At 44.1% G+C, this 20,302-nt stretch overlaps 1 protein-coding gene and 1 long non-coding RNA gene across 11 annotated transcripts in view; both read right to left on the bottom strand.

The window, feature by feature from the left end:
• Positions 1-20,302, bottom strand: part of map4k4 (mitogen-activated protein kinase kinase kinase kinase 4) — a 298,343-nt gene that overhangs the window by 234,560 nt on the left and 43,481 nt on the right. The window lies entirely within an intron of this gene.
• LOC116974278 lies at positions 405-15,322 on the bottom strand. Its single transcript, XR_004412322.1, has 3 exons — positions 15,312-15,322; positions 10,103-10,106; positions 405-509 (listed from the first exon to the last, which is right to left on the bottom strand). It is a non-coding gene; the product is annotated as an uncharacterized LOC116974278 (long non-coding RNA).

Here is a 20,302-nt window from a genome sequence, read left to right as displayed (position 1 = left end):
CTTCCATCGAGGGGATTGATTGCAGTCGCTGCCCCAAAAAGGCTGGCAGTATCATCAAGTACCCACACCATCCTGGCCACACAGTCATCTCCCTGCTACCTTCAGGTAAAAGGTACAGGAGCCTGAAGACTGCAACAACCAGGTTCAGGAATAGCTACTTCCCCACAGCCATCACGCTATTAAACCTTGCTCAGACAAAACTTCGATTATTAATAACCAATTATCTGTTATTTGCACTTTATCATTTTATTTATTCATGCGTGTATATATTTATGTAATGGTATATGGACACCTCGATCTGTTTTGTAGTAAATGCCTACTATGTTCTGTGTGTTGAAGCAAAGCAAGAATTTCATTGTCCTATCAGGGACACATGACAATAAACTCACTTGAACTTGAACTTGAGTTAGAAATGTTCATTCAAGAGGCATCTTATCTGAAACTCTTGGTGTACTGTCTCTAGTTTCCCTGATTTGTTTTTCCAAGCAGCAGGACCATCTATAGAATATCTCCCAACGCAATATTCCACCTCTCCACCAATTCCAATATTGGTGGCCAATTGGGGGGGGGAGAGCTTTCTGGAGCACTAGTATGGGCAGTGTAGGCCGAAGGGACTGGTTTCCAGAGAGCTAGTATAAACATTGTGGGCCGAATGGATTCTTGGGCTGGCAGCTCAGTCACTCAGGCCTGGTGGGCTGGCAGCTCAGTCACAGGCCTGGTGGGCTGGCAGCTCAGAAACTGCCAGAAATTCTGCCCAAAACAGGTGAGAGACACTGTGAGAGAGAAGGGGGAGAGGGTGGAGAATCAATTTTAGACATTTTTCATCTTTTTTTGTAGATCACAGCAATGAAGGAAGAAAGTCTATCCTGGCCTGGATCTCACAGGGAGCCAATGCAGGGAGGGAGAAAAATACCGGAGTGAGGTTTAATACTTGCAGGGGGAATATTTTCTGATGGGCCGAAGGGACTCCTCCTGGGTTAGTACAGGCCTGTTGGGCTAAAATCTGAATTTTATTGTAAAAAAAATCTGAATGAAATCTGAGTGAAAGGCACTTTTTCTGGACTTTTTCTTGGCCTGGCACAGGCCTTTTGGGCCAAAATGCTCCCCCTGGGCTAATATGTGCATTGTGGGCAAAAGGGACTGGTTTCTCGGCTAATAGGGGCCATGTGGGCACAGGGCAGGCCAAACATTTCATTTTAATTTAATTTCCATTTCCATTGCAGTTTCAAGCACAGGGCATGCCAAACAACTCATTTCAATTTCATTTCATTTCCTTTCAATTTCCATTGCAGTTTCAAGCACAGGGCAGGCCAAACAGCTAATTGCATTTTCATTTCATTTCCATTGCAGTTTCAAGCACAGGGCAGGCCAAACAACATTTCATTTTCTTTATGGGCTAACAAATCATTTATTGCAAGTACATTGCAGACTCATAGTTCAGTTGATTCACAGCTTAGAATCACAGTTGTGGCCTCTCCCTCGCGATCTTCCAGAGTGACTGACTCATGTCCAGGCATCTGGGGTTTTAAAGTCCTGACCCCCCCCCCCCCCCCCAGAAGGGGCAGTACCTTCATCATGGTGATTGACATGTGAGAGGACCAATCAGCTGATCTCAATATTTTTTAAACACTAATTACTTTTTTATTTTTAATCGATCGGAAAAATCCTCGGGGCTGCCTCAGTGGAGGACTGTGAGTAAAATGGCCAAAAATCATAACGATATAGTGTAGCGTTTTTTTCTAAAATCAATATACAGCACTGACAGGAAGTGGTCAAGATGAGACTTTTAGTTATATAGATATAATAAGCAAAATTAACTAAACTCAATTGAAACCATACAACATTAGGAACTGTAACTCATATTCAACATGGACTTTTACTGGCAACTTCGTATCCTATCCGACCCTGAGCAAAGATATCAATCCTTTATTTGCTCTGTCACCAATGCTCACACCCTACATTACAAGATACATAGCAATTGCAACCAATATAAATGAACCACCAAGTAAACTCTAATGATCACACCTCTCAGGACTGCCCAAGAGATCCGTGTGTTTTCAAATCTTAAGGCCTCACTACTTCGCACCTCCATGTCTACCTCCTTCACTAAAACCACATGTTCTTGGAGATCCAACTCTCAACTCAGGGCACCTTAATTTAAAAAAATTGCCAGTAGTTGTACCTCAGTTGCCCAGGGTCATGCTTCCCCTCAATTTTTACCCTCCTCTTCCTGTAACAAGGTACCGCATGTTCGGTGCTCTGGAAGGTTAGATCACTTGGAATCCAGGGTAAGATGGCCATTTGGAGACAGAGACCTTTAAAAATTGAGGTACCGCAGGGATTGGTGCGGATTAAACTAAATTTGTGGTGGTGTGGACAGGGAAGGTGATTATCTAAAATTATCTAAAAGGGAACAGGAATGGATTGTAAACAGAGACCTAGAGGTGCAGGTACACAGCTCCGTGAAAACAGTGACTCAGGTTGACTGGATGGTCAAGGCGGCATTTGGTATGGTTGTGTTCATCATCAGGATTTTGAGCACAGAAGTGGGGAATTCATGTTGTAGCTGTACACACGATTGGAAACATACTTTGAGTATGTACAGTTCTTGTCTCCCTCCTATAAGAAAGATGTCAGTAAACTGTAAGGGATCCAAAAAGATCCATGGCTGTCCCTGGGTCGCGGACGAGTTAGGCTGAAGGGCCTGTTTCTGTGCAGTATACCTCTGTGAATCTTTGCAAACAGTACATTACAAGAGGAGTTTAGGTTATCCAATTTATTAGCTCCATATATGGCATGCTGAAATATTACGGGATGTTTTACAGTGCTGAAGGGTCCCAGAGAAATACTTGCTGTGGTCAACTCAAAACCATTCTCTTTAGTATGTTCCACTGTAAAAGTGCATCCTCTTCATATTTTAGGCAGTGTTAACACGGCGCAGAATAATTAAGCCTACTGAAACATTTATGGCACAGGGATTTAAACTTAAAGAAGCATACTTTAACTTCAGTACCTGTTATATTTAAGCTTTTCACCAGACTAAATGCTCTCCATATTCAGATGGAAGACCAATCCAATTATATCACCTCCCATACAACATGACAATATAAAATCAGGAAACTTTAGATACACAGCAGGAGAGGAGTTAGGGGACAGGATAGAAAACAAGTAATGAAACAGCTTTTTAAGTTCAACACTTGATAGACTAGTGTTCTAGTGAAAGGACTAGAACCAATTTTAAGGAAATGACGAAACTCGTGGCCCTAGGAATAACTCAGCAAGCGACAAGCACCACATTATGAGCCAGAAACAGCACAAAACTAGCATTTCTGGTCTTATTTAATCTCTTCCAAGTGGGCACCACATCACACAATGGTAAGACATTTTGTACTTTAAACATTACTTTGTACACTAAAATTACATATTCAAAAACCACACTTCCAACTAAATATATTTATGAAGGAACTGCAGATGCTGGAAAATCAAAGGTAGACAAAAGTGCTGGAGAAACTTAGCGGGTGCAGCAGCATCTAAGGAGCGAAGGAAATGGGCAGCGTTTCAGGCCGAAACCCTTCTTCAGACTTTTTATGATCCTTTAAAAATGGACCTGGAATAACATTTGAGATGGGCATTTTAAGTTACTTCTCCCCACGTGCGAACCTGTCCCATCTCATGAACGGGAATTTGCATATAGTAACAATAATTGTGTTTTTTCTAAATTGTTAGTAGCAAAAGCTTTAATTCGGACAATGTACACATTACTCAGATCTAATATCACCATCCAAATAAATTCCAGCTATTTATTTTTATTTTGTTTTGCAAAGCTATTTGTCTATTAGAAACTAACGCTCTTGTAATCCACACCATTTATTTTGTATACAAGAGCCAAGAGTGTTTTATTGTCGTATGTCCCGAAATGGAACAATGAAATCATTACGCAACAGCAGCAGAACAGGTTATAAACACAGTACTCAATAGATAACATAAACAAAACAAAGTTTGATAAATGAAAAAAAAACAATATAGTGCAAAGCATAACCCCAAATCCCTAGTGCAACCCACAATTCATAGTTCAGAGTTTAGTTGTAATCTGTAGTGTTCAATAGCCCGATGGTTGTTGTGAAGAAGCTGATCTGGAACCTAGACGTTACAGTGCATTTCAACAAATTCTGATGGCAAACGAAACTGGCATTGCTCAAGGAGGCAGTATGATACAAATTCATCCATTTCATGGTTATCAGGTTAGCATGAGAATTTTTTTTTCAAAATCAAATCAATTATTAATAGGCTAGACTTTCATCAAGACCAAGTCATCATCACCATCACCATCACCATAAGTGATGAGTCTACTCAACCATTCATCATGGCTTATCCACCTCTCCCTCCTAACCCCACTCTCTTGTCATCTCCCCATAACAGGACCACCTGAGAAGTCCACATCCAGCTCTTCATTATCTGAGAATGTGCTTCTGACAACTATTCATAGGAAACTACACCCAAATCATCTAGAGATACATATGTATACTCAGCTTCATGAGGAACGATGAGTATTAGTGTGTCCAACGTTTTCCACTGCCACATAATAAGAGGCAAACAAAAGGCAAAGCAGTTTGAAGAAAGGCCCTGACCCATTTGTCGTCTGCCTATTTCCTGCCTGACCAGTTGAGTTCTTCCAGCAGTTTACTTTTTTGTAAAGATGGACTTTCTCCGGGTGCTCCACTTTCCTCCCACAATCAAAAAAAAAGGGTAGGTTAGTAGGTTAATTGGCCACTGCAAATAGCCTCTAATATGTAGGTTAAAGGCAGAAAATGAGAAGGAATTGATGGGAACATGAAGAAGAATTGAAATGTGAGAACATGAGAAAATGGGTACCAGTGTAAAAACAATGTGGTTAATGGGGTGGGGGTGCGGTGGGGTGGGGTAGAGACAGTGGGCCAAATGGTTTGTCTCCATGTTTCCATCCATGACCCAGAGAATTCCATCATTGATCTGGTAAAGAAAATAGCAAACTCAGCATCGAGCCTAAATAGGATGTTCTTTTGTCATTGTGGTTTACTGCCCAAACCAAATCTGTAAATATACAGTATTGATTTTTACTATTTCAAACTCTATTTTTAAATTCAAGGTTAAAGATCAAGTTCTGCAGAAAGACGCAATAACTATTTCTAAACATTGAATTTCATGGAAATACAACCACACATAATTATTATTGGAGGTCATGAAGTAATTTTCACAGAAAAAAAATGAACATATTTTTCCCGTACTATTACAAGTCATTAGTTAGTGCATCAAATATACAAATCCTTTAGTTTCAAACTTTATGTAATTTTCAGCTGGTTAAATGTTAGTCAGCTCATATGATAGACACAAAAAGCTGGAGTAACAGGCAGCATCTCTGGAGAGAAGTGTCGGGTTGAGATCTTTCTTCAGAGTGTGTGTGTGTGTGTGTGTGTGTGTGTGGACGGTGGAGTCTGTACTCACGTACTCCATTAACATGTGGTACTCCAACTGCAACTGCTCAGACAGGAAGGCCCTGCAGAGGGTAGTGAGGGGAGCAGAGAGGACCATTGGCGTCTCCCTACCCTCGGTACAAGAACTGTTCCAGAGCCGCTGCCTGAAAAAAAGCACTGAGCATAGCAAAGGACAGACTGCACTCCCTCCACACACATCTGGATCTCCTGCCATCAGGCAAGAGATACCCTAGCATCAAAGCCCGGACAACCAGACTGCTAAACAGCTTCCTTCCACAGGCTGTGAGGCTGCTGCTTTTTTGCACTGACACTTTAATAACAACTCTGGCACTGGCCACGTAAATCAGCTGCCCTGGACAATTTATGACTGTTTTTACTTGTATTTTAATGTTGCTGTTTTTAACCTGCACTTTTTAACTATTCGTATTGTTTTTATCAGGGACTGGATTGTTTATGTGTGAAATGTTTAAGTTTTATGTGCAATGCTCTGGTATTCTCTGGGAAACGTCTTCTAATTTTGCACTGTACAACTGTTGCTTTGCAAGATGACAATAAACGTTGATTGATTGATTGATAAGGGAAACGACAGTTATAGACGATGATGAGAGATAAAGAACAATGAATAAAAGATGTGCAAAAAAGTAACGATAGTAAAGGAAACGGCCATTGTTAGCTGTTTGTGGGGTGAAAATGAGAAACTAGTGTGACTTGGGTGGGGGAGGGATAGAGAGAGAGAGAGAGAGAGGGAATGTCGGGACTACCTGAAGTGAGATAAATCAATAATCATACCACTGCCCAATCGTAAGCTACCCAAGCGAAATATGAGATGCTGATCCTCCAATTTGTGTTTAGCCTCTTGCATCTGACAATGGAGGATACCTAGGGCAGAAAGGTCTGTGTAGGAATGGGAAGGAGAATTAAAGTGTCCAGCAACCGGGAGATCAGGTAGGTTTCGGCGGGCTGAGCAAAGGTGTCCCGCGAAGCAACATTTGGTCTCGCCGATGTATAGGAGTCCACATCTTGAACAACGGATACAGTAGATGAGGTTGGAGGAGGTGCAAGTGAACCTCTGCCTAACCTGAAAGGACTGTCAGGGTCCCTGGATAGAGTCGAGGGGGGAGGTATAGGGACAGGTGTTGCATCTTCTGTGGTTGCAGAGGAAGGTACCCGGGGAGGGGGTGGTTTGGATGGGAAAGGACGAGTTAAACAAGGGAGTTGCAGAGAGAACGTTCTCTGCAGAAGGCGGAAAGGGGTGGAGATGGGAGAATGTTGCTTGGGATCCCGTTGGAGATGGCGGAAATTTCAGAGGATTATTTGTTGTATAAGACGGTTGATGGGGTGGAAGGTAAGGACTTGGGGCGCTGTCTCTGTTGCAACTAGGGGGAGGGGGAGCAAGGGCAGAGCTGCAGGGTACCTAGGAGACACAAGTGAGGGCCTCATTTATGATGGAAAAGGGGAACCCCTGAGAATGAGGACATCTTGGATGTCCTGGTATGGAACATCTCATCTTGGGTACAGATACGGCGTAGACGGAGGAATTGGGAGTAGGGGATAGAGTCTTTACAGGAAGCAGGGTGGAAAGAAGTGTAGTTGAGATAGTTGAGTGTTAGTGGGTTTGTAATAGACATCAGCCAATAATCTATTTCCTGTGATGGAGACCGAGATCAAGAAATGGGAGGGAGGTGTCAGAGATGGTCCAAGTAAATTTGAGTGCAGGATGAAAATTGGTGGTGAAGTTGATAAGTTGACCACAATAATCACTCTAGCTCAAAACAAATGGTCACTGAATCTAGCAATTTTACGACATGACTACTGCTCCCAACACACTGTTAACAATCAGCACAGTCATTCTTCCAGTGAGTTTCTCATGCTTGACCTCAAGGGACCTTCCCTAACTAATGTAAACAATCAGATTCAAAAGCATTGATATTAGGCTTGTAAATATAAACCTAATGATCTGAATCTGGCTTCAAATGTGTTTGTTGACTTTATAGGAGCAATATAATATTTAGTTTGTTTTATGCACACTGGTGGCAAACGAAACTCCAATAAGTCAAGAAACAATCATTAAATGAACCAACTAATCTTACTCCCAGAATTGTAAGAGTATCAATTTAAAAAAAAAGTTATTTTGCCAACTCTTTACCACAAACCTGGTCACAATATTGTCATATTTGGACTTATGGACAACTTGTTGATCATTACAATGAAGTAACTCTAAACACAAAGCTGTCATTGCATCCGGGCTCGAAATTAGCGGTTGCCCAGGTGCCATTGACCACCCAAAGTGCCGCCAGCAACCTAAACGCCGAGTCATTTTGCCCGGCATGGCACGCAAATACTGGTTTATACCGATAGACACAAAAAACTGGAATAACTCAGCGGGTTAGGCAGCATCTCTGGCGAATAGGAACGTGACGTTTCGTGTCGGCGACGGCTGTATTGTGGTGCAAAGATACTAGGTGCTTGGTGACGAAGGGTCGGAGCGAATGACGGGCCCCGAACAGCGGCAACGACAGCGGCTCCACCGCCTCCTCCTCCCGCACCCTGCCCGGCGGAAGGAGGCCGGCCTCCCTCCTCCCAGCCTCGGCATACGAGAGGGGTTGTTTTGAAAGTGCCGTTGGCGGATTTGCAGGTAGCGACCGCTATCGCCCTGATAACAGCCGCTGCTTGCCAATCCGCCAACGGCGCTTTCAAAACAACCCCTCTCGCACGCCGAGGCCAGGAGGAGGGAGGGAGAGGGAGGCGGAGGCCTCCTTCCGCTGTCTGAAGCAGCTGCACCAAAGATCCTATAGCTATAGGGTCTTTGAGCTGCACCGCTGGGCCCCGCACCTTCCTATTGGCTGGAGGAGGAGCGGAGGCGGTGGCGAGGAGATCCAACCGCCACCCCCTTTAGCAGCGGCACTTTGGCGTTGGACAGGGACGGCCAAGGCAGCGGGGCGATGTTGTCCGAGGAGCGCTGACCTTCCTTCCTCCCCATCTCCTCTGCCCCTTCACCCCCCCCCCCCCCCCTCTCTCTCTCTCTCTCTTTCGCTCTCTCGTACGCCCCCTTCCACCCATCTTATCCTGGGACCCATCCTCTCCATCCCAAACTGATCCCCATTCCCTCCTCTTTTCAATCCTCACTGACATCCCCTGTGCTTCCCTCCCCATCTACCCCCCCCAATCTATTCATCACCCTACCCACCTCGTATTGATTCTCCTGCCACCCCCCCCCCATCCTACACTGATCCCCCAGTTCATCCTGTACTGACCCCCCTTCCCATCCATCCTGCACTTCTCCCCCCATTCATACTGCACTGAACCTCCCATTCATCCTGTACTGATCCCCTCATGCATCCTGTACTGATCCCCACAAGCATCCTGTACTGATCCCCACAAGCATCCTGTACTGATCCCCTCATTCATCCCGTACTGATCCCCTCGTTCATCCTGTAGTGATTCTCCATTCATCCTGCACAGACCCTCTGATCCACACTGTACTGACCACCCCCCCCCCCCATTCATCCTGTATTGATCCCCCCCCCCATTCATCCTGTACTGATCCTCCCCATTCAAGAAGAATGGGGGGGAACAGTCTGAAGAAGGATCTCGACCCGAAACGTTGCCTATTTCCTTCGCTCCATAGATGCTGCCTCACCCGCTGAGTTTCTCCAGCATTTTTGTCTACCCCCATTCGTCCTGTACTGACCCCCCATTCATCCTGTACTGATTCCCTATCCTTCCCGTACTGAACCCCCCCATTCAACACCACTGACATCCCCCGTGCTCTCCCTCACAATTTTACATACTCCAACCAACACGTACTAATTCACCCACCTCAATCCATCCATTCCGCACCGATTGCCTTCTCAACCCCCCCCCTCCCCCCCCCCCCCCCCCCCCATCTATCCACCCCGCTCTGATTCACACACCCACTGATTCATTCACACACCCTGACCCTATTATGCTTCATGGTCTTCAGAGCGAACATTGACTGTTTGATAACGGAATGCAATCAAATGTAGTTTAATTCCCAATGTTATTATTTGTTTTGACACCTTTAAACATATTACCAAAAGAACATTAGCTGCAGTTATGTCCTTTGGCCATCTCTTGTCAGTTAGTGTAATGTTTAACCTGTCAGATGGGTATAGTCGGTTTTAACAGCTATTATTATAAAATGCCTTTAGAAATTTCTTTGCAACCTGTATACTTTGTTATGGATAAATTATGTGGGAAGCGAGAGTGTTTCTATACCAATAGCAATAACAACCCATGCTAAGGCCATGTCATGATCATTTTCGGTCCTTCACAAAGAACATGCTTGCATCAATCTGCAGTGTGCATGGTTAAGCATATATGTTACCATGGTCCAGGATTAATTGACACAGGTTGATCATATGCTGAATAATCCAACCACATTTTTGTTTGGAAGTGGAAAGAACTAATAGAAATTGCAACGTGTAAAAAGAGTTGAGATATTGTATTTTAATTTTACTGCATGTCATTGTGGCATATATCATGTTTTGATTGATGAATACATTTGAAGCAGAAATAATATGTGAATGTAGACAAAAGTGCTGGAGAAACTCAGCGGATGGGGCAGCATCTATGGAGCGAAGGAAATAGGCAACGTTTCGGGCCGAAACCCTTCTTCAGACTGATTGGTTTTGGCCTGAAACGTTGCCTATTTCCTTCACTCCATAAATGTTGCTGCACCCGCTGAGTTTCTCCAGCACTTTTGTCTACCTTCGATTTTCCAGCATCTGCAGTTCCTTCTTGAACATAATATGTGAATGCTTCATTGAGCATAATTCCGACTGGTAACTACGCACTTCGTCCGAGCACATTATCGCACGCATCATGCAAACCGTCTTAAATGACCACCTAAACTGTCATTTGGCAACCTAAAAAGCTGTCAAGGTTGCCCAGCTGGCAACAGGGAAAAAAAGTTAAGTGAGAGCCCTGTTGTATTCCGACTTGTTTAATGCCTTTTTTCTACAAATGTACAGAAAGCCTATTAATCAAGGCCTATGTACAATTATCAAGCTAAATAAACTACAACTAAATTAAACAACACTTCCTTAAAGAGGTCCGTCAACAATGGTGAGAATTACAGCTGAGCATTGATTTGCAAAAGGAAAGACAAAGATGAAGCCTTGCTTCAATAAAATCTCCATCAGGGTAATGATCGTGATTTCCTTTAGGAGTGAATTTCTAATTAATTTCTAGACCAGAGAGAATGCAACTGGATTTAGATTTCTAAAAAAAATGTCACCAGTAGTGTCAATAAGGTTAATTTTGAATCACATTAACTGAGCTCTGTGAATAAATAGAATATTTTCAGAATAATTAGTAATGGATAAACTATTTAAGCACATTTTTTAATTTCCAAAGGAATTTACAGAGGATCACGATACACAGCATGATACATAGAGGGTGGCACAGTGGCATAGTCACCGCCTTACAATGCCAGACACCTAGGTTCGATCCTGACTACGGGTGCTGTCTGTACAGAGTTTGCACATTCTCCCCGTGACCACGTGGGTTTTCTCCGGGTGCGCCAGTTTCATCCAATGATGTGCAGGTTTGTAAGTTAATAGACTTCTGTAAATTATCCCTAATGCGTCGGATAGAACTAGCGTACGGAGTGATCGCTGGTTGGCGTGGACTCTGTGTGTCTCTAAATTAAATTAAACTAAATAACAAATCTTAAAATTACACAAGTCTATTCTACTACACATTTACAATTCAAACTACAAAGCACATGCTCTCATAAGCGAAATCTTCACAACTGGATATAGGTACGTACAATCTGAAAATAAATGTATTCTACAAAGAGTTGTGCTGCTGTGCTAAATGCAGAAAAGAGTGACAGTGGTTCATAGTGATACTTGCATTTCTCAAATTATAGTTATCCAAAGGATGGTACGAAAATGCAGATAATTCCAATATAGAAATCTGTGGGAAATGCATACATAATACACAAATATGCACCATAAGATAAAAACATTCAAAAATCTTTGAAGAATTGCTCTCACAGCTATCAAAATAATTGCTGCATTTAAAGCATGAAGCAATCTAATCCCCACTTATCCCTGCAACAAAGCCATAATCAGGGTTTAAAATCTGAAGAGTACTTAACCAATACAATTAAATTTAAAATGTGCTATTATTGGTGTTCACAGAGATCAAATCATTTAAACAGACAATGTATTGAACTGTAATAAAATGACCATTATTTTCAATGCTAGTTAAAAAACAAACATTAAGGCCAAGTATTAGATTATTATTATTAAATATATAATTTTCCAAAGAGGAATGTTTGACATGCATTTCAGAAGGATAATGTATGGGGTGGATGGATATTATATCTGCCGTACAATGTGTGAAGTATTAGCATATCCAGTACTTGCCTTTAACTTAAATAAGAGCAATTATAATGGTGTGAAGGATTTGTCTAATTTGGACTGGGAAAATAAGTTAAGAGACAGGTCATTAGATGAACAGTGGGACATATTCAAACAACTGGTCCATAACATTCAGTGCGAATTTATCTCAATTGGAAAGAGGGATTCTGTGAGAAAGAGGCACAATCTGTGGTGAACAAAGGCAGGGAAACATAGATCAATTAGATCAACATCTGTCGTAGGCAAGATGCTCCAGTCTATAATCAAAGAGGGAATAACTAATCAGTTAGTAAAGCTGGACATAATCAAACCTGGTCAACATGCATTAATGATGTTAAAGGGGGCCAAATATGCACGGTTTCCATGCTTGCCGATAATATAAAATTAAGTGGAAAGACATGTTGTGGTGAAGACATTATGATTCGGGAACGGGAGCTTTTGTGTTTTTGTTCTCATCTATATCTCATATATATCTGAACAAGGGATCAAACCCAAAACATCATCTGTCCATGTTCTCTAGGGATGCTGCGAGGCCTGCCTAGTTATTCCAATACTTTGCGCCCAAATGACAGTTCAATGTGAGAACTGCTAGGTCCTGCATTTCAGCCAGAGGAATCAAAGGGCAAATGATCTAAATAGAGAGATTACAAATGAGTGAACGACTGAAGGATGGAGGAGTTAGAGTGCACAAATCACAAAATGTCAGCAGGCAGGTCCAACAAAGTTAAGGTAGCAAATGACATAGACAATAGGTGCAGGAGTAGGCCATTCGGCCCTTTGAACCAGCACCACCATTCACTGTGATCATGGCTGATCATCCACAATCAGTACCCCGTTCCTGCCTTCTTCCCATATCCCTTGAATCTGCTATCTTTTAGAGCTCTATCTAACTCTCTATTGAAAGCATCCAGAGAATTGCCCTCCACAGACTTCTGAGGCGGAGAATTCCACAGATTCACAACTCTCTGGGTGCAAAAAGCGTTTCCTCATCTTCGTGCTAAATGGCCTACCCCTTATTCTTAAACTGTGGCCCCTGGTTCTGGACTCCCCCAACATCAGGAACATGTTTCATGCTGCCAGTGTGTCCAATCCCTTAATAATCTTATACGTCTCAACAAGATACCCTCTCATCCTTCTAAATTCCAGTGTATATTAGATTAGATTAGATTAGATAGCCTTTATTGTCATTCAGACCGAAGTCTGAACGAAATTGAAGCAGTCATACATACAATAAAAAACAACAATAAACACATATTAACATCCACCACAGTGAGTCCACCCAGCATCTCCTCACTGTGATGGAGGCAAAAGTCTTAGGTCTCCAGTCTCTTCCCTCCTCTTCTCCCTCTGCGCTGAGGCGATACCCCCCGGGCGATGTTACAACTGTCCCGCGGCTCAAACACTGCGGCCCGGGGTGGTCGAAGCTGCCGCCCACCAGTCCTGCTGACGCAGCCACTGGCCCGCGGCTGAACCCCGGACTCAGGCCACCGCCGCCAGAACACCGTCCCAGCCACCGGAGCACCGTTCCAGCCCCGAGCCGGATCGCCCTCACGTGAGTACCGTTACCGTCTCAGCCTCGCGCCAGGCCGCCCCGACATGGGCGCCGCTCCTCCCTCGGGCTGGGCCGCCCCGACATGGGCGCCGCTCCTCCCTCGGGCTGGGAGCGCCGACATGGGCGCCGCTCCTCCCTCGGGCTGGGCCGCCCCGACATGGGCGCCGCTCCTCCCTCAGGCTGGGAGCGCCGCTCCTCCCTCGGGCTGGGCCGCCCCGACATGGGCGCCGCTCCTCCCTCAGGCTGGGAGCGCCGACATGGGCGCCGCTCCTCCCTCGGGCTGGGCCGCCCCGACATGGGCGCCGCTCCTCCCTCGGGCTGGGCCGCCCCGACATGGGAACGCCATACCTCCCCGAGCTCGGCCACTCCGACGGGAGCACCGTTCCTTCCTCGGGCCGGCCGCCCTCCCGGGAGCGTCACAGCCCCTCATGAAAGCACTGTTCCAGCCCCGAGCCGGGCCGTCCTCTCGGGAGCGTCACAGCCCCTCACGAAAGCACTGTTCCAGCCCCGAGCCGGGCCGACCTCACGGGAGCGAGCCCAGTGCGAGTCCTGGCGGGCTCTGCTTCCTGAGCCTCGAGGCCGCCAGCTCCGCCATTATGCCTCAGCGCAGACGGAGGCAGAGAAGGGGAATACGACAAAAAAGTCGCATTCCCCCACAGGGAGAGACAGCAAGCCCCGTTTCAACCCCCCCCCCCCCAAAACAGAAACTAAAAACCAAAACTAGACTAACCAAAACGAAAATAAATAACACAAAAAACACAAAACAAACAGGACTGCCGGAGAGCCGCTGCAGCCAGAGCCGCGCCGCCACAAGCGCAGTTTCTCCATTCTTTCAACACTGACAGTCCCGCCATCCCAGGAATTAACCTCGTGAACCTACGCTGCACTCCCTCAATAGCAAGAATGTCCTTCAAATTTGGAGACCAAAACTGCACACAACAAGGTGTGGTCACACTAGGACTCTGTACAACTGTAGAAGGACCTCATTGCTCCTATACTCAAGTCCTTTTGTTATGAAGGCCAACATTAACTTTCTTCACTGCCTGCTGTACCTGCATGCTTACTTTCAGTGACTGATAAACAAGGACACCCAGATCTCGTTGTACTTCCCCTTTTCCTAATGACACCATTCAGATAATAATCTGCCTTCCTGTTCTTGCCACCATAGTGGATAACCTCTCATTTATCCACATTAAACTGCATCTGCCGTGCACCTTCCCACTCACCCAACCTGTCCAAGTCACCCTGCATCCTCATTGCATCCTCCTCACAGTTCACACTGCCACCCAGCTTTGTGTCATCTGCAAATTTGCTAATGTAATGATAATGCTAGATCTGTGTTGGCCTTTTACTCCCCTTCTGTGCCTGTTCCAAAATTCCTTGACCTTTCAAATCTTTGTCTACCTTACCTTAAAGCTACCATCATAGCTTTATTGCAATAGGGTCAGAGTTTAGAAAAAAAGGTGGTTTTGTTAGTTGTTTAAGGTGTTCATGAGTCAAAGGAACAGAATTAGGCCATTCAGCAGATCGAGTCTACTCCATCATTCAATCGTAGCTGATCTATCTTTCCCTCTCAACACCATTCTGCTGCCTTCTCCCAATAACCTTTGACGCCCTTACTAATCATGAACCTGTCAATCTCTGCTTTAAAAATACCCAATGACTTGACCTCCTCAGCCATCTGTGGCAATGAATTCCCACAGATTTACCAGCCGCTGACTAAAGAAATTCCTCCTCATCTCCTTTCTAAAGGTACGTTCTTTTACTCTGGGTTGGTGTGATGGTTGGTAATGTTCACAGTTTTAGTCAACTTACCTAAAACAAAATGTAATCACATTGGAGGCAGTCTAAATGAGATACTTCATGCTAATTCCTGGGATGAGAGGGTTGCCCGACTATGAAAGGCAAGACAGTTTGTATCTTCATTCCTTGGATTTTAGGATGAGAGGAAACCTTCTTCAAATATACAAGATCCTGACATCGCTTGACAGGGTAGACAAAGAGATAATTTCACCAGTGGTTTATATACAAACAAGGAAGCACAGCTACAAAACAATGGAGGTGTTTTAAACTGAGATGCACAGAAATGTCTTCTCTCAAAGAGTAGGGAATTTCTGGAATTCTACATCCCCACAAGGGACGAACAGACCAGATAATTTAATGTAAGGTAGACAAAGAGTTGAAATGTCAAGGAATTGGTGAACAGGAGGGGAGTAGAAAGCCAACACGGATCTACCATTATATTAAATAGCAGGCCAGGCTAGGGGGTGTCTAGTGACCTTCTGCTGCTCCTATTTTCTTATGTTCTTACATTTGTGAAAACATCAGATTTCTTAGCAGCCGAGCCACTTTCTACAGTGTACTGCTACGTAAACGGCATGGGTCTAGCGACTGACTTTGGATCTCCAAGTTGGTGAAAATCCAGTGATTGATGAAATGTTAGTGTATTAGTCATAAATTAGCGTAGTATGTAATGCTTCATCTGTCCCCAAAGAATAATAGTGACAAATCCTGCTCGGCAAGGTCCCCCCAACACGGGTTAATGTGAAGCACAGGGTCACTAGCTAGAACTTTCCCTCTCCACTGATATTGTTTGGTCAAATGAGGAATATCTCCATTTTTATTTTAAAGGAATTGATGTCTTCAATAAAACATTTTTTTTAATTTTTCTTTCCAGAACTGCTTCAACTTCCATTTGTTATATGGAAACCCAAAATATTCTTCCATCAAACAAAAACTGGTGACGTTCTTCCCATCTTTGGAAAACAGAGTTGAATATTTTGTGAATGAACTAAAATAAGTCGAGAGATTGGAGAGGAAAATCAGCAGCTTTCTCAGAAGGTGGCTAGGACTGCCCAGGAGCCTTAGCAGCATCGCACTTTACAGAAAAAACACCAAGCTCCAGCTGCTCTTGAAGTCCCTGGAAGAGTTTAAGGTGACTCGGGCCAGAGAGGTGATGCTGTACAGGGACTCCTGCGACCCCAAGGTGGCTCAAGCAGGGGTGGAGAGCCGGCGAAGCCGTGCTGCAAGCGGAGTCTCGGATACGCCACAGAGTCCTGGTGGGAGCAGTGACTCGGGAAAGAGCTTGCCTGGGAATCTTCCCAACTCCCCAGTTCGACAAGGCCAAGGGGAAGGAGAGGCGCAGGCTGGTCCAGGAGGAAGTGAGGGCAGTGGTGGAGGAGGAGAGGTGTACCAGAGCGGTTGGATTGAGGCAGCAGGGAGCCTGGACAAGGTGGGAGCAGGCCATGGACCGAAAAGTCACATGGACTGAGCTCTGGCAGGCTGAACCACAGCGCATCAAGTTCCTGATCCAGGCAGTGTATGATGTCCTGCCCAGCCCATCGAACCTTTTCATCTGGGGCAAAGCGGAATCTCCTGATGGCCCACAATGCTCAGGCAAGGGGACGTTGGAACACATCCTGAGCTGCTGCCCAAAGGCTCTTGGGAAGGGCCGGTACACCTGGCGTCACGACCAGATTCTTAAACCCATTGCAGAAGCCATCAGCATAGGAATCAGCAGCTGTAGACGAGAACGCCCCACCACCCAGATGATCACCTTCGTGAAGGCCGGAGTGCAGCTGCCAAGAACCTCTGCAGCCAGGAATCCGTCAGGACTGCGCAGGACTGGCAGCTTTCCATAGACCTGGTGAAACAGCTGAAGTTCCCACAGCACATTGCCACGACCACCCTGAGGCCAGATATCCTCCTGGTCTTAGAGGCGACCAAAAACATCATCTTGTTGGAACTGACAGTGCCGTGGGAAGACCGTCTGGAGGAGACCCACGAGAGGAAGATGGCCAAGTGTGAAGAGCTGGTCATAGACTGCCGCAAGCAGGGCTGGAAGGCAAGTTGTATGCCCATAGAGGTCGGCTGCAGAGGTTTTGCAGGGCAATCGCTTTACGAAGCCTTGAGTGCACTGGGCATCAACGGAGTGGTGAGGAGAAAGGCCATCAAGAACGCCACAGAGGCAGTGGAGAAGGCCTCGAGATGGCTCTGGATCAGGAGAGGTCCATGGGGAGGAGCGAATGCTACCTGAACACAAGTCGTGGTCTGATCAACCACGGCTGGGTCGCCTGGGTGAGGGTGTCTGATGTTGAAAGACCCAAAACACCCAATGACCCCCAGGTTACATCACTGATGATGTGTTCAGGAGCATCTATAGATGTATTTGTATCAAAGTCACAAACAAACAACTAGGTATATAGCTGCTGCCAAAAAGGTTAAAATCTTCAATTACATATTTCAGGGTAATGTTAATAATGTATTTCTTCACTGCATTGCATGTAGCATTTGGGAAAATGCATGAACTATGAGAAGAGTTAAATACCAAATAAAACATTCTCCAGAGAGCAGCATGTTAACTCTGGGCAAGCCAGCCTCACAAGTGATCCCTGTGGATCAAATTTTACTTGCAAAGATAATCCAAATTCATAACTTGAACGAGCTTTGCAAACACCAAGAGAAAAATACTTGCATTTATATAGCACCATCAACATCGCCCCCAAAGTGCTTCGCCATCAGAGAAATAATTTCGAATTGCAGTCATGGTCGTGAACTAATGTAGAAATGAACTGCCAACCTCTGCATGCAAACAGCATGTTACCCAAAATATCAATACAAGTAAAGTTGAGTACAGAAACCATATTCAATAGGACACTGAAGATTATTTTCCACATCTATTTAAGGATGTTGGCAGCTTTCAATGTCATGTACTATCTATCCCTCAGTACTGCACTGGAGTGTCTGACTAAATATTTGCAAACATCTCTCTGGAGTGGGAATTGCATTCAAATGCCTTGACTTGAAAAGAGAACTACTAACAGAGCCCAGGTTGCCACAACAATTGTTGACAATATCGTATTGCTGAAAACATGGCAACATGCTTCCAAAGAGAGCAATGCGAGAACAATCAATTAATGTGTCTTTATTATAATAGTGACGTCTATTTATCAATAAATATTGTCCAGGACTTCAGGTGTAGCTCTCATATTCGTCTTTAAGATATCATAGACAACAGTTTTAATTGTCTAAATGTGAGAGAAATCTTGGCTTAATGCCTCATTCTAAAGGCAGTATCTTTCCCGCAATGCTGAACAAAGTTCCGAAGTAAATTATCTGATCAGGCAGCATCACCAAAGAAGACACCCAGCAACTGGTGATGTCCATGATTTGCAGACTTCAAGCAGTCATTGCATGCAAAGGATATGCAACAAAATACTAAACATGACTACTTTCATTTACATTACATTGATGTGTCCCAAACATTTTGGTGCCCTGAAATAGAGGGACAATGTATAAACACTGCTCTAATTTCTATATGTTGAAACCAAAATGTATAAAAATGGCCTTTATTAAAATCTGACAATGTGCACTTTAACCACACGTGATTTTTTTTTTCTATTACAAATCTCAAATTGTGGAGTACAGAGGCAAATAAATAATGGGTCTTTGTCCCAAACATTATGGAGGGCACTGTAGATAAATGGAGGGGGAGGAAGAACTGCTAAACTGAACTGAAGTCATCCTACACTTTAGTTCACACGATTGAAGGAAAGTAGCAAATCCTCAAGATCATATTGAATATTTAAAGAATAAATGTTAGTAGTGTAACTTTCCAATCTGCCCCCCCCCCCACACAAATAGATTGCCTTGTCTTGATCATTACAGCAACAAGGACAATATTCATGCACAAAATACAGTATTCAGATTCTTTCCTGCAAAGCCACTAATTTCATTCAAGCCTCTATTAATCTCAGTTGATTATAAATTGTTAATGAGGAAAATGGCAATTTTTAAATGGTTCATGCTTTCATACAATAAACGTTTTACAGACAATCAGAATGAAAGCTACTTTGCATCTCAATATCAACTCTTAGCAAGAGTAATGGACTGTTTGTGAGTCATATTTAGTTCAGTAACCTTTATTCGCAGAACTGATTAAAAGCATGCAACTTTAAATTATGAACATAGAAACCCACTGTTTCATAAAATAGCTGCTATTTTGCCTCAGGGCAACTCACTAACATATGCAAGCATTTGCCAATCTGGAAAATAAATAAACAGAGGTGATGTTGGATTTTTGTCTGTTAACTGACTTTAAGGATAAAAGAATGTTTAAGAAGGAACTGCAGATGCTGGAAAATCAAAGATAGGCAAAAAATGCTGGAGAAACTCAGCGGGTGAGGCAGCATCTATGGAGTGAAGAAAATAGGCAATGTTTCGGGTCGAGACCCTTCTTCAGACTGATGTGAGGGAAGGGTCTCGACCCGAAACGTTGCCTATTTCCTTTGCTCCATAGATGTTGCCTCACTCGCTGCGCTTCTCCAGCATTTTTGTCTACCTTAAGGATAAAAGAGAAACTTTTCAGAAATGTAATGTAATATTTAAATTCCCAAAATTAATGTAGACGAAAATGAAATGTACATGTTACTGTGGTAACTATTGCATTTATGCAAGGATTCAACAACCCCCCTCCCCTCCCTCACACTGAAAAACAAATGTTGGCATTTTTCTGACACACCAATAAAGAGGCTCCTGCCCCAGAAACCATCAAATAAATTAAGTCAAGCCTGTCATATGTACAAGTGCACAATGAGATACAGGTATAGTGAAGACTGAGGAGGGATTACGCAGATACAAAATCCCTGTGATCCAATGTTGTGGAAAAAGAGAGGGCATCGACAAGTTCTTCATATTCAAAATGCATGCAGGAAGTAAGACAAAGGAAACAGTGTCAACTCCTGGAAAGCATATGCAATGTTGAGTGTAGAGGAGGAACTCAGAGTAAAAATCTAGCCACTCAGGATAACATTTGCTCACATTATTTCCAAAATGTTTACATTCCCACTGAGGATCTGCAATACTTCTTTGTAGGTTTGAGCATCAAA

The sequence above is a fragment of the Amblyraja radiata genome, chromosome 6 (assembly GCF_010909765.2).
Source record: "Amblyraja radiata isolate CabotCenter1 chromosome 6, sAmbRad1.1.pri, whole genome shotgun sequence".
Lineage (NCBI taxonomy): Eukaryota > Metazoa > Chordata > Chondrichthyes > Rajiformes > Rajidae > Amblyraja > Amblyraja radiata.
Note: the sequence above shows the minus strand (reverse complement) of the source record. Positions and strands in the feature narration are given on the sequence as shown.